General features: G+C 48.9%; 1 long non-coding RNA gene across 2 annotated transcripts in view; it reads left to right on the forward strand.

The window, feature by feature from the left end:
* LOC125643841 (uncharacterized) overlaps positions 1-17,635 on the forward strand; it is a 30,467-nt gene that overhangs the window by 8,779 nt on the left and 4,053 nt on the right. The window contains exon 2 of one of the 2 annotated variants that reach the window (XR_007358845.2): positions 16,231-16,404. This is a non-coding gene — a long non-coding RNA (uncharacterized LOC125643841). Of the gene's footprint in view, positions 1-5,004; positions 16,405-17,635 lie in introns of those variants that run through there. The other variant, XR_007358846.2, reaches the window with a different exon arrangement.

Below are 17,635 nucleotides of genomic sequence, written 5' to 3' on the forward strand. Positions count from 1 at the left end.
GTCTTCTTGACTTGGGTTTGTTCTGTTGGGTTCTTGACTAGGGCTCTTTCTGTTCTGATCAACTCCACGTTCCTTGGGTCTGGCTGAATCCTGGTTAATCTCTGGGCGCTAGGAAGAGGATCATTCTGGCCCTTTGATTTATTTGGCTGTAAAGATTATTGGATTGGGATTGGACCTGAGAGAAGAATCTGATCCATTGTGTTTCATATATTACTTTTTTCACCTCTTTCTAGCAGAATTTGCTTTTACTGATCAATAAAGGGAGGCTTTTCAGCTGTATGTGTCAAATTTTACTTTCCAACAGCCACCCTCCACTTGTGCTGATGTGTTTTGTTCTCATTTAGACTGATCAGTCATTTGTAAGGATCAGAGCAGAGCTGATTTCCTTAATGATTTCAGAGGCAGGAAAAAAAATTCTCACCTTTTGAGTGCCACTTGGCTGAAGGTAAAGAATGTTACAGCTGGTGGAAGTGCTAATTAGAGCCAATTATAACTTTAATGACCTGCCTTGGTATTCACATGCCTGGTAGAACTCACCATGAAGGTATTTTGCTTTTATGCAAATGTCTAATTTGGGAAGCTCACACTTTTACAAATCTTTGTGTAGGGATTGTTTGGATAAAATGATGAAAAGAGGGGATTACTCAAGGTGATCCTTGTACCCGAATTCCACACATCACCCTTCATTTTCTGGGCACTGTGCTGAGCCCACGTTAGTTGCACCAACCCTTTTTGGGCACATGAAACGCCCGTCACCCCAGTGTCTGATGTTCAGAAGGAGAGGCATGCTTTTGCATGACAGAGCTGCATGTGCAGTTAATTATAGCTGTGCGCAACTGCCCATTTGCACGTGCACATTTCACAATTCCACGTGCTGTCACCATAATCAGTGCGTACAAATTAAGTGCCCAAGCGGATGCCTATTTGCACAACCCATCCTTCCAAAAAGCAGGCTCATAAGGTCTTCTCAAAATAATTTCACCCATCGCCCTCCAGGTGATGGTCTCAAGAGTCATTGAGTAGGGCATGGGAGCTGTCATTTCTGAGAGGAGACTGCAAGGAATTGGACAGAATGGCTGAGCATGTGAATAAGCAGCATGTATGTGTGTGTGTGTGTGTGTGTATATACACACACAAACACGCTCACTGGTTATATATAGTGTTGTGAGTACATATGTTCTGCATCAATTCTCTACTGGGAGTGGAACTCGGCATGCAAACCTCTCTTGGAAACTATGCCTCTAAATAGCCTCCTACGTCTTCAGATGCTTTCCCAGGAGTGCGCTCCTCCAGGGCAGCTCAGGAGAGTAAGCTGTACACCCCATGAGAAAATACCAGTGGCTTTTCAACAAAGCCAGCTTAGCAGAAGAAAGTCTGAGATTCAACAAGAATGCAGTAGCTTGAACACAGCCATGCACAGTTATTCATGGATTACTGATGCCTGCAAGGAACACAAAAGATCCAGAGAGTTTGTTAAATGCAATTCACCTCCTCTGCATGGATGTTTGTGAGAATCCAGTTCAGCAGGGAACAAAAACCCAGTTCAAACCAGAAGCCGTAAAGGGCTTGCGGCATTAACTGTGTGTGTTTACCCTGGGCTCGAGTTGGCTTTGGACCCAAGAAGAGATCGGGATGAAACCAAACCCCAGATCTGAACATCCCTGAATGTTGGGGCTGGTTGGGTCGGGACTGGATGACTCTTATCTCTATAATGAGCCAAAGTAAAACCCCAGAATGGACACCTCAGATCCTCATCCACAATTTATGGTTCTGGTCCATCTTCAGTGACATGTGGACATGAGTGTGACTCGTCTATGCAAGCTCTGCTGTTTGGCTGAGTTCTCCAGCTGTGCCAAAGGATTTATTCCCATTATGTATCAATCAGTATTATTATGTTTGTAGCACCTAGGAGCTCCGGTCATGGAGTAGGACCCTCTTGTGCTGTGCAAACACAGAATAAAAAAGACACTCCTATCCCCTCCCCCAAGTTACTGCCTAAATTATTTTAGGTCCTGCCTATGACCAGTGATATCCTCCGAGTCTGGAGTGTTCTGGGCCCTTCGAATGCCCAGCAGCAGAACATTGGTGACAGGCGCAGTGCGCGGGGCTCAAGGAGAAATCCATGTTCTAGTCTGGATGGAGGATCCCTGCCCATGACCACAGATGGCAAATTAATAAGACAGAGCAAATGGAAAGTCCCATTTATCTTTCTGACATACTTGTAACTCACCTGGAATGAAGGCCAGTGCTCCCAATTAGTAGAAAAGCAGATTCTGGACTGTCTCCCCCTCCCCTGCAGCAGATCCACCAATATCACCCACATTTCATGATCCACTAATTGACTCAGAGCAGAGCAGCAAAGAATGGGCTGGGCTGGTCCCTGTTCCTACAGATCAACCCCCTGAAGAGGGGGAGAGGATAAATGCGAACTAGGAGTGCTCCTTAGCACAGGACTTTGGGCACGCTGCACCCTGCAGAGTAGTCATCTCTAATAACTGTACATGTGCTGGGACGGCTTCAGCTGTTTGCTAACTAGCAATGAGAAGCACTGCCAGGCCCCAGTACAAGCTTTTGGAGTGGGGAAGGGGCATCTTTCTCCCACGTCAATGAACAGGTGAAAGACAAGAAAGAGGCCCCTCATCCCGCCATTAGAGATTATGAGAAAGTTTGTCAGTTTATGTGATGCCGCTGATGTAGTGTAAGTTGCCCTGCTCCCAACACGGTACTCACATGCGCAGTGAAACCTGATTTATCCTTTCCTGCCTTAACCAACATCCACATGAAACAAAACCTCAACCTAAGCTGTCTCCCAGGCTTGACTGTTCCTAGGGTTTCTCAGTAGTTATTTCAGCTCCTACTTCCCTCTGTTTTAACTCCGTACCATTCTATGCTCCTGAGTTAGAACAAATAGGACATGCTGGGTCTGTATGCCAAGGTGAATCAGCAGAATAGTCCTGCATCTCTGTGCAGGGTCCTGCCACCTGCCACCCTATAATATGGAGTAAAGTCAAAACAGGAGTCACTGTGGTCTTAAATACCTAGTGATTAAATGCCTCTCCCTGATGCTTATTCCCAGCCAGCCTGGGCTATTCAGTCTTATGGCTCACCAGTCATTCTTGGTGACATTGGCAAACTCTGTGCATTCCCAGATAATAGCTCATGCTTCACAGTAATACCTTTTGCGCTTCTGTAGCACCTTTATTCCAAGAGATTCATGTTGCTCTGGAGACAGCATGTGCTCAAGGCCAGCAGACTGAAACAGAGCATCCCCCATGCTCCCCCCGGAGTGCAGAGGGCCACACAAGCCAGTAACCGCTGCGTTGGACAGCTGAACACCCTTTCTTCTCCCCTGCTTTTCCCTTGGCAGAGCTGTCAGACTAAGAAGGAGAGAATATGCTTCCGGGTTGCTATTTTGTTTCCTCAGATCACAGAACAATACATTTCAGAGGTGCATTTTTTATGCTAAATACTCCCAGCCCGATCATCGATCATCCTTTGAAGAGCTGTTGCATTGAATCCCTGCTCTTTCTGGAGCCTTGAAAGGCAAATGCAGCAGGGCCAACTTCATCAAGTGGTGGTGTACCAGTGGAGATCCAGATCATCCACTGGCGTGATAGTGCATTGGCCTAGGGCACAAATTCCAAGAGTGGGTAGGACCTGTACACATAGGAACTTAGTAGTGAGCTGTCCTGTTCCCACTGCTTTCTCATCTAGGCAGATGCTCGCTGCAGACAAGTACTACTGCCATATGACTGCAAGAATGGCACCACGGAGTTCCATGGGTGGGCCTAGAATTTCCAAAGAGCTTAGCACACCGCAGCTCCCAGCGCGACCCGCAGGAGCCCACCTGAAAGCACGAAGGCAGCCAGTGTTTTTAACCGCCAACCCTGCAAATCCTCTCTGGGATCTGAGAGTCAAGCAGGGCTCTTCGTGGACCCTGCTGACTCTAGTCTCATACTTAGACTGCAAGCTCCTTGGGGCAGGAGTACCCTGTGCTAAGTGTTTGTACAGGACTAGCACAAGGGCACCCTGGACCCCAGGTGCTACCACAATACAAGTAATAAATAATAATCACCAGCAAGAAAAAACAGCCCTGCCACTGCGGCTGAGGAGCTGGCTATTGTGACTGATTTCACAAGCAAGGTGCCCAGTGCCTCAGATACAATGCAAGATACTACACGGATGGGTGGCAGTATAAAACTCTAAGAAAGTTAGATAGCTAAGCCGGACTAGAATCCAGCACATGCTCCCAGAGCTGTCTTGTCCCTGCAGTGCTAAGGGAATAAATACTTACTGTGGTAACTGAAGTCATCAGCGACTACTTAGCCTCTTAAAAAGAAACTCAAAAGTCTCTGAGACCGTTGAGGCTCCCCATCAGGAAAATGAAACCCATCCTTGATTTGACAAATCCGGATGTTCCTCACATCGATTCATGGAAATATCCAGCTGCATGGTGAAACTCTGGGGACTGAGAGATGGCCGACACACACTGCAGCACGTAGAAAGGACTTCTGGAAGCTGCAGAGCCCCCAAGCATGGTCTTGGGAAGGAGGCCAAGAAACCCTTTGTAAACATTCAGAGGCAGTCAGAAGGGGGGGGGGGGGGGGAGGAGTGTTAGCGAGGGGCTGCTGAGGTCCTTCAAGGTGTGGCATTGCCAGTGGTCTTCGTAATAACATGGGAAGACTAGAGCAGATGCTTTTAACAGCTGATGGTATAATAGATATGTGATGGGGTTTCTCCCATCACCAACTAGAGAAGAGAAAGAGCCTCAGTTAGAAACATGTTCCACACCTGTGGGCTGATGGATTGACTGCCTTCTGGCCAGAGGGGGCAGAGCTAGGTAAGGCTCATTAGACAGCTGGGTCTTATAACTGAGCCTGCAGGAGCTGACAGAGAAGGCCGGGCTCTCTGTCCAGGAGAGACTCACTTGGGAGGAAAATCCCAAGAGTGAAGCTGGTGATTTTGACATTGTCCTGCAAAGGGGAAGGGGGCCTTCTTGTTTACCATTCACTGAAGCTGATTCCATTGGACGGTTGATACCCCAGAAGGGACCATATTGGAGAAGTGTCTTGGTCCTAGTCCCAGAACACAAAGGCAAAGGATAAGGCAGTGCAGCACCTTGGAAGCATCCAAAGGGCGCCTTAGAGGTACAGCACAGTGCAACACAGAGTCTGAATGCCAGGAGGCGCTATGACTGTAAATAGCAGTGGTCACAAGGTATCACTTAGAGTCAAATCTCTGGCAGAGAGACTCAGGGCAAAGTGAAGGGGAAAGGGATTCTTCTTGCTAGCCTGCAAACACTTCTTAACCTCCCTCTGTGACATGGGAAGCAGGGCAGTTTTTACTTCTCCCAGGAGATGGGGCACTGTTGAAGGGACACAGGTAGATGTGTGGTGGAGGGGGTCTCTCCACTTTCTTGTAGACCTTGCATTGCATGTAGTCCATAGTGCCTAGGTGTGCGTGTACAGAATTGTATGCAAATCTCATTGTACCACATTTGGTCCCCATGGTTACCTGCGGCACTTGGACTGAGAAACCGTGGAGCGAGACTCCTGAAATATGTAACAATGGGTGTGAAATCTCAACCAGAATCACTGGAGGAGATGGAGCACCAGCAGCTAGTGAATGTTACCCAGTGGAATGGCACAGGCCCAGCTGGTGGCGTTGGGACAGCGTGGGACTGGGCTCCCACACTGCAGCGAGGACAAGAGGCGCCTGGAAAGAAGCGAAGAGAGACTGCAGCCCTGGAGTTGGTGTGTTCTCTGTGCTGGCACCTATAGCTGCCCCAAAGCTGCATTATTCCTATGAGGCAAGTCCTCCTCTTCATCCCTGTGACAGCTCCTCAGGCTGCTGCATGAAACAGCTCTTTAGAAATGGGGGTGCTAAATCCACCGCTGTGCGTGTCCATGAGTTACCATGTCCTGTGGACTCGGGACCTCTCCACCAGGCACCCTTTTCCAGCCCTGAAGCCAGAGTAGCATGCATTGGCCAGGCCTGCTACCACGCCTCAGCTTGGAAGGACTCCTTGTCCTAAGGAGATCCCCAGAGTCCAGGCCAGGTGCTCCAGCTGGGCACTGTGAGAGGATATGTCCTGTTATGAGCACACATTTGTAGACTCCATGTTCGCAGACACAGTTGTAAGCTGTGGGCTCAGGATCGAGACATCTGGTCTCTCTTGGAGCAAATGCACAAGCCATACCATTGGTCCTAAGGACTTAAGGCTGGAGTCTATTCTGAGTTACTCCACTTACTCCCAAGGGTTTGCGCACATGTACCTATATTCATCCACAACCCTGGACGCCTCTGCAGGTGTCAAATCCCGTTGCTTCACCCCACCCAATCTTACTTCTCATTGCCTGAAATACCCTGGACAACTAGCCAGAGATGTCTGAGACCAACTAAAATAGCCACAAAGAGCCTGTAGAAATGGCAATAAAACTAGAGCATCAAAACCAATGTAGAAAACAACATATCTGCCATTCTCTTCTCTAGAGCTGCCCACGTGTGAATCTCAACACACCTCAGCAAGATCCAGCCAGGGATGAGCCTCATAGATAAATGGGATTATCCCCATTCTACAGGTGGAGAAACAAAGGTGCAGAGAGGTTAAGTGATTTCACCAAGATAGTAGCAGAGCCAGGCCTAGGACCCATGTGTGATAGCTCTTAAATCTGTGTTTCACACACTGGACCATGCTAAGAAATAACTTTTCTAACCTGGCTGATACAGCTCATTGAACTCCTCTGAGCGTCACACCCATCAGCACAGTCACTCACAGAGCCACACGCGTGCACACAAACACACAATCCTAGGGATATGCTGATAAATGAACAGAAGCCATCCAGAGCCCTTTCCGTGTTGCTGAAACTGATTGGCATCCCTCACTAATTAATCCAAGATGAGTAGCTAATTCAGGACCTTGATTACGACTTTGCATAATTAAAAAAAAAAAAAAGACAATCAGCAGCAGGAGCAGTGGAAGAAACCTGCTAATCAGCGACGGTGTCTTGATGGGCTCAGTGCTTGGGTTCGCTCCTGCGGATCTAGGCTATTTAAAGAGTTGGGGGTCGAGAATGAAACAAAACAGCGAAGAGCTCGGTGATGTGTAACAACACTCTGCCCTGTGATAGTGCTTTTCAGTCACGGCTCTCAAGGCACTTGACCAGCACTTATGAACTTAGCTTCCCAGGAACCCTGGGAGGCATATGACGGATGGGGACACCAAGGCGCAACGCGGTTTGCTGATTTGCCTGACACGCTAGTGGTGCAGCCAATGTATGCTACATGATACCACTTGTGTTAACCGCCTTCTGTGTAACAACCTGTCCCAACTTGTATTTTGCTCACACTCTGGTTTCCTTCCCCAGACCGGAAGAAGAATTCTGTGAAGCTCAATAGCTTGTACCTTCCACCAACAGACATAGGTCCAATATATGATTTTATTAACATTTTGTAGGTCTTTGTTCTGCAGGGAGCCCAAAAAACATTTATACAGGTGTCTCCAGGGCAGGCGCATTCCCTTTGTAGCATCTGGCACCGGCTACTGTCGAAAGACAGGATACTGGGCTAGATGGACCATTGCTCTGATGCACTATGGCCATTCTTATGCTCTTAGGAAATCATAGTTTATACATACACATGCAGTGCAGCAAAAACCATCCTAGCCCCGTTTCCGGAGGTGGCTCATTGGCTCGGCAGTAAAAGTCAGCCAGCTTAACATGCAGGATTTTAAAAGTTGGAAGCAGCCCTGGCTGTATCTCGCCACCTCACTGACGAGCCAGCTCACTGCCAACCTCATTTGAAAACATATATTTTCTCCCTTGCCTATGGCTCCTAAGTTCTCTCTCTCCCTGGCCCTCTCTTGCTGCTGCTAACTATTGTGTATTATTTAACTCTGCAAAGCACTTCGGGGATGCAATTGGTGTGATTGCTACAATATGAAACAGCCCTGAACCTGCAATTTGTCCAGGTAGACCTCTGTGCTCAGGAAGACCCCCACACGGACTATGTTGTACTTATTGAACAGGACTCAAGGAGACTGACTGGCTCAGGGGATGGGTGCTGAGCTGTAACACTTGGACCTGTTGGCTGTCGGTTTAAATCGGGCCCTGATAAGTAGTGAGTGAAAATTGTCTGATGGCAGAGACTTCTCTAGCTGCTGCTTGTTCTGTGTTGGACCATCCTGCCTGGGTTTCTTGTTTGTCGCAGGCCTGACTCTGCTTGGTCTGACGCATGTACTGTTGGCCTCACTTTCCCCACTGGTCAGAGAGGGTGAGTCAGAGTGGAGCCTGGGTAACAGGGGTAGATCACATGCAAGAAAAATGTGAACAGCCACTGTTGTGGCTGGTGTGACCATCAGTGCTGGAACTAGCGGGGCTGCCTGGCGCACCCCCTGGCTTGAAAAGGTTTCCATTGTATACACTGTTTACAGTTCAATGGCTCTCGGCACCCCCCTGCACAAATTGCTCCAGCCCCCCTGGTTGTGACTGCAGAACTCATCATACACACCAGTACCAGTCTAGTCCTCCACCAATACGGTCTGCCATTGCCCAGAACTGTCACTGTGACAATGGGACCAGCTTGTGGTCCCCCATCAAACCAATAGAGAAGGGCCTGGGAATGGAGCCTTGTCCGAAGTGCAAGCAGGGCTCTGTACAAAGACTCCTGCAGTCGCTGTGACACCTGAGGCAGCTCAAGTCATCTGTGCGTCGCTCCCACTCGGCCCCTCTGTGCCTCACATCACTCAGCCCTCCCCTTGCACCTCTTCTAGAGGGCAAAAAACCTGACACCTTGGCTTGTCCAGATGGCACTTTGCCTTGCACCAGACTTTCCAGGCAATTTGTTTGTCCCCAGCCCGCTCTCCATCAGGCTCCCAGCATTGCTAGGTCCTCTCCCTCAGACGGGATTAAAGAAGTGCTGCTTATAAAGGATACGGAAAGCAGAGGTCACTTATGAAAGAGACAATACCTCCCTCATGCTCACATCAGTGTACAGTGCAGAGCGCACCGTGCATGCCCAGGGGGGCGAGGGAGAGGATAGTCTCCAATGATCCCATTGAGGGGGTCCACATAAGCCCTACTGACACATATTCTGGGGTCACATCTCTCTGGCAGTCTTGAATGGTTGCCATGAATTCTGCACCCATCAGGAGGTGAGTCAGGGCAAGGGGGTTCGGGGAAGACGCTGAGTGGGGGTTACAAAGGCTGTGGGCATCACTCTTCCTAAGGAAAGCAGCTGCCCCCAAGGAATTACCCCTGGTTTAGGTCCAGCCTGGTACAACCGAGCCTCCACACAGCACCGATTTGGCGTGAACAGCAGCTTTATCAGCACTGATTGTGAGTGATGCCACCCTCCTTTCTCCTCAACCCCCGGCTTTCACACAGGGCTGCCAAGGAATGGGACAGGGCTCGTCAGGAGGAGACACTAGTGATTCGAACAATGGACTCATTGTTTCTGAAACTGGCCACTGGTCTCTGTTAGCACACTCAAAACCACAGAGCCCTTCTCTGTGCCCTGTGTAGCTGCTTCACAGCTTTCCATCTTGGGCACTTCTTTGGTAACTTCAGCCGTGAGCCAATTCTTGGGTGACAGCAGAAGCGGACGAGTAGCAAATGCATAGGAGGACAGAGCCAAACTACACCAGAACCTAGAGAAGTTGGAGCAGTGAGGCCTGGAGCCTAGAACAGGAGCTCAGGTTCTAAGACAGGTTAAGTCCTGAAACCTAGAGAGAGGAACTGAATGGCGCAGAAACAGAAAGTGGGGATGTAAGCAAGAAGCAGCACCCAGCACTGCAGTAGAGTGAAATTACTTTTATCTTGCCCCTTTGATACTGTCATAGAATCATAGAATATCAGGGTTGGAAGGGACCTCAGGAGGTCATCTAGTCCAACCCTCTGCTCAAAGCAGGACCAATCCCCAATTTTTGCCCCAGATCCCTAAATGGCCCCTTCAAGCGTTGAACTCACAACCCTGGGTTTAGCAAGCAAATGCCCAAACCACTGAGCTATCCCTCCCCAGCTTTTAAAAAATGGGGGTTGAAACCAGTGGGATTGACCACAGTAATTTACCAATGTAAACATGTGATGTTACTGAGCGTTATAATCAAGGTCCCCACATACTCTGGGGTGAGAGGAGCCAAACTTCTCCAGCGAGGACCTTGGGCTCTCCAGCAGCTTCTGGTCATTTTTTAAATTGAGGATTTTATTGAATTAAATACAAAAAATGAATAATACAGTCAGCGCAGCAGTCCCCGTGCTGTTTATGTTACTGCTGCATTCAATTCATTTGATGCTGTCCCTACAGTTTTAGTTTTCAATATTCCCCAGAGTGGCATCATTAGGTTCCAGAATTAACAATCAATTGCTATCAATGGGGTGGTTCACACCTCTCAGAGCCACTGTTTCAGGCTGTCTGCAGACTTAGACAGACATCGCTGCCTTGGTTACACTCTGCTTGTGTTTATCTTTGCAACCAGGAGGGCTGGAAACCATTTGTTTCAAAATGAGAGCTGAGACGTTAGAGCAAGGAGTGGCCTCCAGGGGGAATTCTGAGCTGCAGAATCCAGAATGCATTGAGCCCTGGCTATAATGGCCACAGGGAAGGTGCGGGATCAGGGTAGGAAGGAAGACTGACCTGAAGTAATAGTGCATGTTAAAAAAATGTTGGAAAATCACTGCAATCATCAGAAAACAAAAGGAACTGCAGAGGATGCTGGGTAACATTATGCAAATTACCATCACAGTCGCCAGGCTGATTTCTTAAAAATCCCCAGCTCTGTTAGCACAATTAATGGGAAAATCTGCTTTTCTGCCTCTCTGAAAATTTTCAAAGCAGTTCCCAGCCTATCCTGCGATTCCAGTTTTCCTTATTAACATATTCAGGCATCTTTCAGGGCGGGGCACTGAGTCCCCACAACTAACGTGTCAGTCAGCTCTGTCACCAAGGAGTGCACCTGGAGGACAGGATTTTACCCTCTGATTTCTCCATTGGGCTCTTGGCAGAACGCAAACAAGCTATTGCCGGATTTTTTTGTTCTCCTTGCTGCCACTGCACATAGTCTGTCTGTCTCCCCCTTTCACTCATGCTCTCTCTTGGACGAGAAATCCTCCCATACATTTTAATGCCGACGAGCATTAATGCATCTAACTGCCCCCTTGAGCTCTTCCAATAGCTGAGTGACACACCAGGAAATAGACCTAGACAGGACTGGCCTCAGTTCCCTATTCAAATTCCTTCATAGATCAGTAAGATTACAGTGCACAGAGAAGAAGCATTTTCAGCAGACCCTTTTCATCAAAAGAAATACAGCAACAAGACAGGGGGAGATTTAATCAGGCGCTCCACCGGCGAAGCCAACTCAAAGGAAGTGGCTAGTGCTGAATGGAAGCCTTCCCTTTCCAAGATCTGGCCCTGTCCCCCAGTCTTAATCAGCCAGGGCGTGCATGAAGTATAAGGCTTTATTGGAGATGTCAATGCTATTGACACGTGCAGCGCATTAAATGCCTTACTGAGGATTTGCATAAATCGGGGAGGAAGGGAGAGCATTGAGAAAAGGATCAACAATGACAAACTGAATGTGCTAAGGTGCTTAAAAAAAAAATGATAAGGGAATAAACCAGTTAAGAGAATACATTACTCGCACAACAGTTTATTCAAATCCTGTTTTACTGGAAATCCTCTTAAGTGATCACCTGATCATGTGTTAAATTCCTAATTGAATAATCTGTTCACTACATATTCCTATAGACACAGCCACCTGGCAAGTGGCAGAGGCAGATAAGGTAAAGATCTGGGGAGCTCAGCTCTGATGGGACAATTATAAGAATTGTTTTGGTGAAACTATCACTAAACTGACTGAATGTCCTGGATGGTGGGCGGCTGGCTTAGCCACTTGGAAAAGAAAAGCTTAGCCACTTGGAAAAGAAAAGGGAAAAGATTATATAATGTAGAGATGGGCCAAACTTACTGAGTTTGGATCTGGTTCCCAATTTTACTCTAATCCACCCAGAGCTTGGGAGCATTTGGATTTGAGCCAGGCCATTAGAGAGACAGGCTCAGCCTAGGACATTCAGGATGCAACGCTCCCGTTGAGTTTGGAGCCATCCCCAAGACAATGCTCCCATCTTTAAGGCTCTGAATTTTGTGGCAATGCATTGCTACTCAGCAGCCTGTCCGCACATGAGAATCCCATAGAGCTTTGGAAGGGAACATGCCTGGCTCCAGTGAGAGCTTCAGGGCCCCCCTTGGGAGAACCTGCTCTGCTTTCACGGGCAGAAACAAGGTCACCCTCTAGCTACAAAAGGCCTTGGCCTTAAAGGGAAAACGTGCCTGCTGCCCACCCACCCCTCCATCCCAGCATGCTGGCGTGTTCCAGCCGACATCCGTCCCCAGGAAGCTCTATCAAAGACCAAGCTTGGCTTCTGTAGAAATTAAACCCATTATGCACCATCTTCCGCTACCAAAACACCGGCACCTGCACATAGAAACTCAGTGCAAAGACAACAGCACTTAGCAAAACAGAAAAACTATTCTTGAGCAAAAAGCCGCAGCAGTTTTTACAGCCATTAGTTAGCAATCGCTCCAGCTCTGCCAGCTGCTCAATCTAAACAAACCCCACTGTCAGGCAGCCAAACCAACACAAAGCAGGCTGCCAGTAGCAGGATGAAACACTGGCCACAGGCAGCAGTTGGAGACAGCGTGTAACTATGAGCACCTTGGGTTACAGCAGAGGATGTATATGCATAGATCCATACTCCCATGGTCAGGAGGCCTCTGCAGGCACCAACACTCAAATTTTTGCATCAGATCCTATGAGATGCTGAGTTCCTCCCGCATGGTGGAGTGCCCCCCTCAAGCCCCACTGACCTCGGGGCCTATGTCCTCATACAAACCCCTTCCACGTGTCCTTGAGCAAAGTCTCTTTTTCCTTTCCAAACCTTCATTTAGAGAGGAGAAAATCAGCATTTGCTGACTGAAATGCAAATCCTCTTCCACCCTGGCATAGCATGAAAAGTGTTTCCCAGACACACATCCCGATTTCTTTCCCCCTTGTCGTCACTCTCTGCTGCTGTACTCTGTATCTAATACTTGCACATGGCAATGCTGATAAATTCAATGAAGCCGTTCTGGAAAGCTACTGAAAATGCCCAGGCTCATCAGAAAACTCTTGAATACCAGGGAGGAATTGATGGCCCAAAAGCAGACGGGTGACACCGCTGGATCTTGTTCAAGACCTTGGAATCTCACTGTCATGCGCCATTGTGCTGAAGTTTTCTGCTTCAAGGAAGGACTGGCTAGGTCACAGGCCAAGACACTAATCTGCTGTCACAGTGGATGGGCAAGAGCATCATTTGACTAATGGGATCTCCAACTTTCCAATGTCACGTGATGTTTGTCTTCAGCCCCGGCAGTCGGCAATGGCATAAGAGGAAGAACTGTCTTGTGGTTAAGGTAATTGTACTGGACTCAGGGGATTGGGGTTCTATTCCTGGCCTTATTTGGGCTTCCTGTGGGGCCTTAACCTCTTGGTGCTTCAGTTTCCCTCCCTCACAGGGCAGTCATGAGACTTCACATTTGTAAGGTGCTTAGACAGCACACTGAGGAGAGCCATATAAAAGCTTATCCATGAAATGGTTCTTTGGGGCAGGTAAAAATACAGGCCTTTTACCAGGCAGATCAGGCTGCTTCCAGCATTCTGGCCCAGTCTATGCCTAGCAGCTCAGCAAAGCAAGCTGACATCTCCACCCCTGTTCTCTAGCACATACCACCACGGGGTCACTTACCCTGGCTGCCATAATAATTGTTATGCAGCCACTCACGGGCATCTCCCTGCCAGAGATGGCTGGTTCTTACTTTTGAAGAACTGGAATAAGACCCAGTGCCATTGAATCAACATAATATTCTGCACCAGTTACAAAGACCTTCCTAACCTTAGAAACAAACCCCAGATGAAATCTTCCCTGGGCTTGATAGCCACTCCCAGAGTGCCTCCTGGACATGGTGTTACTTTCATTTCATAGGTTTCATAGTAGGTTTCATTTCATAGTGCGTCTAGCATACACACTGTCTCCCCAGGAGCTTTACTGAGTTACATTATACAGTTACAGAGAAGCAGGGGGAAGAGAGGAATCCAGAGGTACAGACATGGGAGAAGAGCTGTAGATATTTATTTGACTAGTGAGTCTGTGCACCACCCCTGGAAGAATCAGAACTGCTCAGCAATGAGCCATTGCCTTGTACTACTAACATCTAACTGAGAGCGGGGATGCAGGGGCTTGGGCTGCCTGGAGCAGCAGGATCTGCGTTCTAGCCCCGCTGGAGTGTGCAATGTAATAACCAGTGCGATCTTCCAGGGCAGACACAGGTTTGTTACCTGGTGAGATGTATAAAGTGATGGAAACTGCGAAGCAGTCAGCGCAAAGGCCTCTGGGAGAGGAGAGAGGGAAGGAAATGAAAAGGTATTTCAGATCAGGACAGATTAACATGGGATCCCTAGGGTCCGCCTCCACATTCAGAATGGGCGTCTGGGAGGCGCAGAGTAGCAGACAACAGCGCAGCCAGTGCCTGCGGGCCTGCTGGAGTGGTCTGGGCTGCCCCTCTTGGGAGAAAAATCAAAGACTGGAAAGGGTCGGGGGGTCTGGATTGTGGTGTGGGGCAGAAAAGGGTTTCAGCATCCCCTGAGTTTGCATAAAATGCATGTCTGTGCTTCCATGCTCCCATCCCGGTCTCCAACTACCAGCAGCCCTGAACGGACTGGGACCCGGGGAAGGGGAAGTGGAGCACATTTAAAGGCCAGTCTGTTAAAGAATTCCTTTTCCCAGTTCCCAGAACTCTTTCCCAGTTCCTTCTTTATCCCCGCAGCTGTCCGGTACAAATGTCGCCCAGGACAGCTACCAAGACTACGATCGACTGGGGAGGGGAGTCAAAGATTTTGCATAGTGTAGATTTATATTCCTGAGCTTCAACACCAGCTATTTTTCACCCAAGTGAGAAGGCGCCCTCCGGAGACTCATGACTCTGCTCCTGGGATGCCTTTATCAAAGCATGTGTTTAAGTGAATAATAAATGATATAAAGGGTTTTTATTGATCCGGCCCTGCTGCCTCAGAAGCAGCAGTGCCGAGAGACGGCTGCTGTATTGGGACCACCCCCTCCTTCCACAAATCAGGTAGCACAGAGCTGGGAGCAGTCCCACCCATTTTGTCTGGTCTCCAGGAGCCATTCCATGTTAGTTATTTGCCATGATTATTACAGCAGTGTCTCAGGTTATTACTGCAAACACAGTCGCTCTGCTGAAGAGCAGCAAAGGTTAGGGGTAGGGTGACCAAATAGCAACTGTGAAAAAACAGGACAGGAGGTGGGGGTAATAGGCACCGATATAAGAAAAAGTCCTAAAAACCAGGACTGTCCATTTAAAAACGGGACACCTGGTCACCCTAGTTAGGGGAAAGGAACCCATCGTACAAGCAGATGAGTGCTCTGCAGTCCCTTTGATTAGGACAACAACAAGTACAAACCTTTTTATGGCTCAGGATTTCCAGTACCTCCTTAGTCTTGTTGCAGGCACCTCCCCTTCCTTTTCTTTTGGTCTTTCCCAAAACTGCCACAACCCAGGAGCAGGGAAAAAGCCCCTTGGTCACCCTCACCTTCCGTCCCTCGCTCCTTCCATCAGCAATTTCTCAATGCTCAGAGGGAATCTTAACTATTGAGTCCCCTTGGGGAAAGGCTTCGATCGACCGGGCACAGGGACCACCCTTCCGTCTGTAGCGGGACCTCCATCAGTGCTGTGGAACAGAGTGTGACCAAAGGCACCCCGTATTCATGCCGTACACACTACTGCAATCATCTTTGTACAAAATATGCCTTGTGTGGCATCATCTGAAAAATAGTAATTTACTGGTCAATCCTATCATGATGAAATGTGTATAGCAACATTATATATAAAGTTATGAATTCCCTCTAACTGATGTTGGTAGCTCATGTTCAAACCCATGTAGCCCTGATTAGGCAGGACTGGTCAAGCAGGTCTTAAACAAAGGAGTGTGTGTTTACCTCAATTTATATATAAGTTGTAAACAGATTCCTCAGACAGCGAGAGGCAGAAGACAGGGGACAAGGAAAATCTGTATTTCAGCAAACAGAGGTGAGAAGGAACAGCATACATCCCTTTTCACTGCCTGATGCCATATTGCCTTCTTTATTGTTTGAATAAACTTTGTTTTGTAACCTTCAGGAAAATGCATCTCGAAGGGGAACTGGACTATACAAGTGAGGGGCAAAACCACCCCAAGTTCTCTCTCCCTATCTATCTCTTTCTTTTCACCAAGCAAGACAAAAGAAACAGCTGTTGGACTTTGGGAGCAGATCTTAACCTAAGACTTTGGTCAGTGATGTTACTGGAAACATGGTAAGGGACTTCCCCATGAACCAAGGCCAGTTTGTTATGCTGAGGAAGCGTTTTCTCTTTATTTCTTTTGTAACAATTTCTGACTTCAATGCCCTCACTTAAAATCTATCTCCTTGTAGTTAAATAAACTTGTTTTAATCCTTAATTGAAACTAATCCACTGTTCTGAAATGTTTGGGTAACTTCACTTAAGGCAGCAGTATGTTGATCCCCTTAGAGGGGCAAAGGACCAAATATATCTGTACTGTCCAGGAGAGGGTTGGACAGGGCAGATCACATATTTTTGGGGGAAAATCTGGGACTGGAAGTGTGCTGGGGTCACCCTGCAAGTGGGAAGCCTGGCTGATTGAAGCCAGAGAGCGGCTGGTAAGCTGCAGCTATACACAGCTAAATTCCCTGTAAGCTGCGTGGTTGCATGGCTGTCCAGCAGCCTTTTTAGTACTGCGCAGGTGCTCAGGGAACCCTCCTGGGGACCTGCCAGGGGAGGGGCGCCCCTCCCCGGCTCCAACCTAGCCTGGCCCCCAACCTGCCGCGGCCAGGGCGGCCTGGACCGGCCAGGGCATCTCTACCCCGGCCCGAACCTGGCTGCTGCCCGAACCTGGCCGCTGCCGGGACCTGCTGCGGCGCCCCTCCCCCGGCCTGACCCCAGCCCCGGCTGGAACTGCTGGGGGAGGGGCACCTATCCTGTGGCCCCAGCCCTGGAGCTGCCGCTGTAGGGAAAGGTGTCTCTCCCCTCAAGCCCAGGTGCTGCTGTGGGAAGACAGAGCTGGGGGGAGTCCTCTCTCCCCGCCATAGCCCCGGAGCACCCTACTGCACCGCAAACCCTTCATCCCTGGCCCCACCCCAGAGCCTGCATCCCCAGCCAGAGCCCTCACACCCCTGCACCCCAGCCCTCTGCCCCAGCCCTAGCCCCCTCCCACACTCCAAACCCTTCGGCCCTACCCCCACCACATGAATTTTGTTATGTGCACCAATCTGGAGGTGATGTGTCACACGTCACAAAATTCATTCCACGCGTGGGTGGGGAAAATTAGAGGGAACCCTGATACACGGACAGGCAGGGTTTTACCCGCATGCCGTTTGTGAGCAGCCCAGGTGAGAGCTACAGCAGCAAAGCATGGTGAGAAACACAAGGCTGCAGGCCAGGTGGTGACACAGCCCCTCACTGGTGTGGATTGCACCCCAGAAGATAGGAGCAGGCTCTGCGGGTGCTCCGGGCTGGAGCATCCATG

Source organism: Caretta caretta, chromosome 10 (genome assembly GCF_965140235.1).
Source record: "Caretta caretta isolate rCarCar2 chromosome 10, rCarCar1.hap1, whole genome shotgun sequence".
NCBI lineage: Eukaryota > Metazoa > Chordata > Testudines > Cheloniidae > Caretta > Caretta caretta.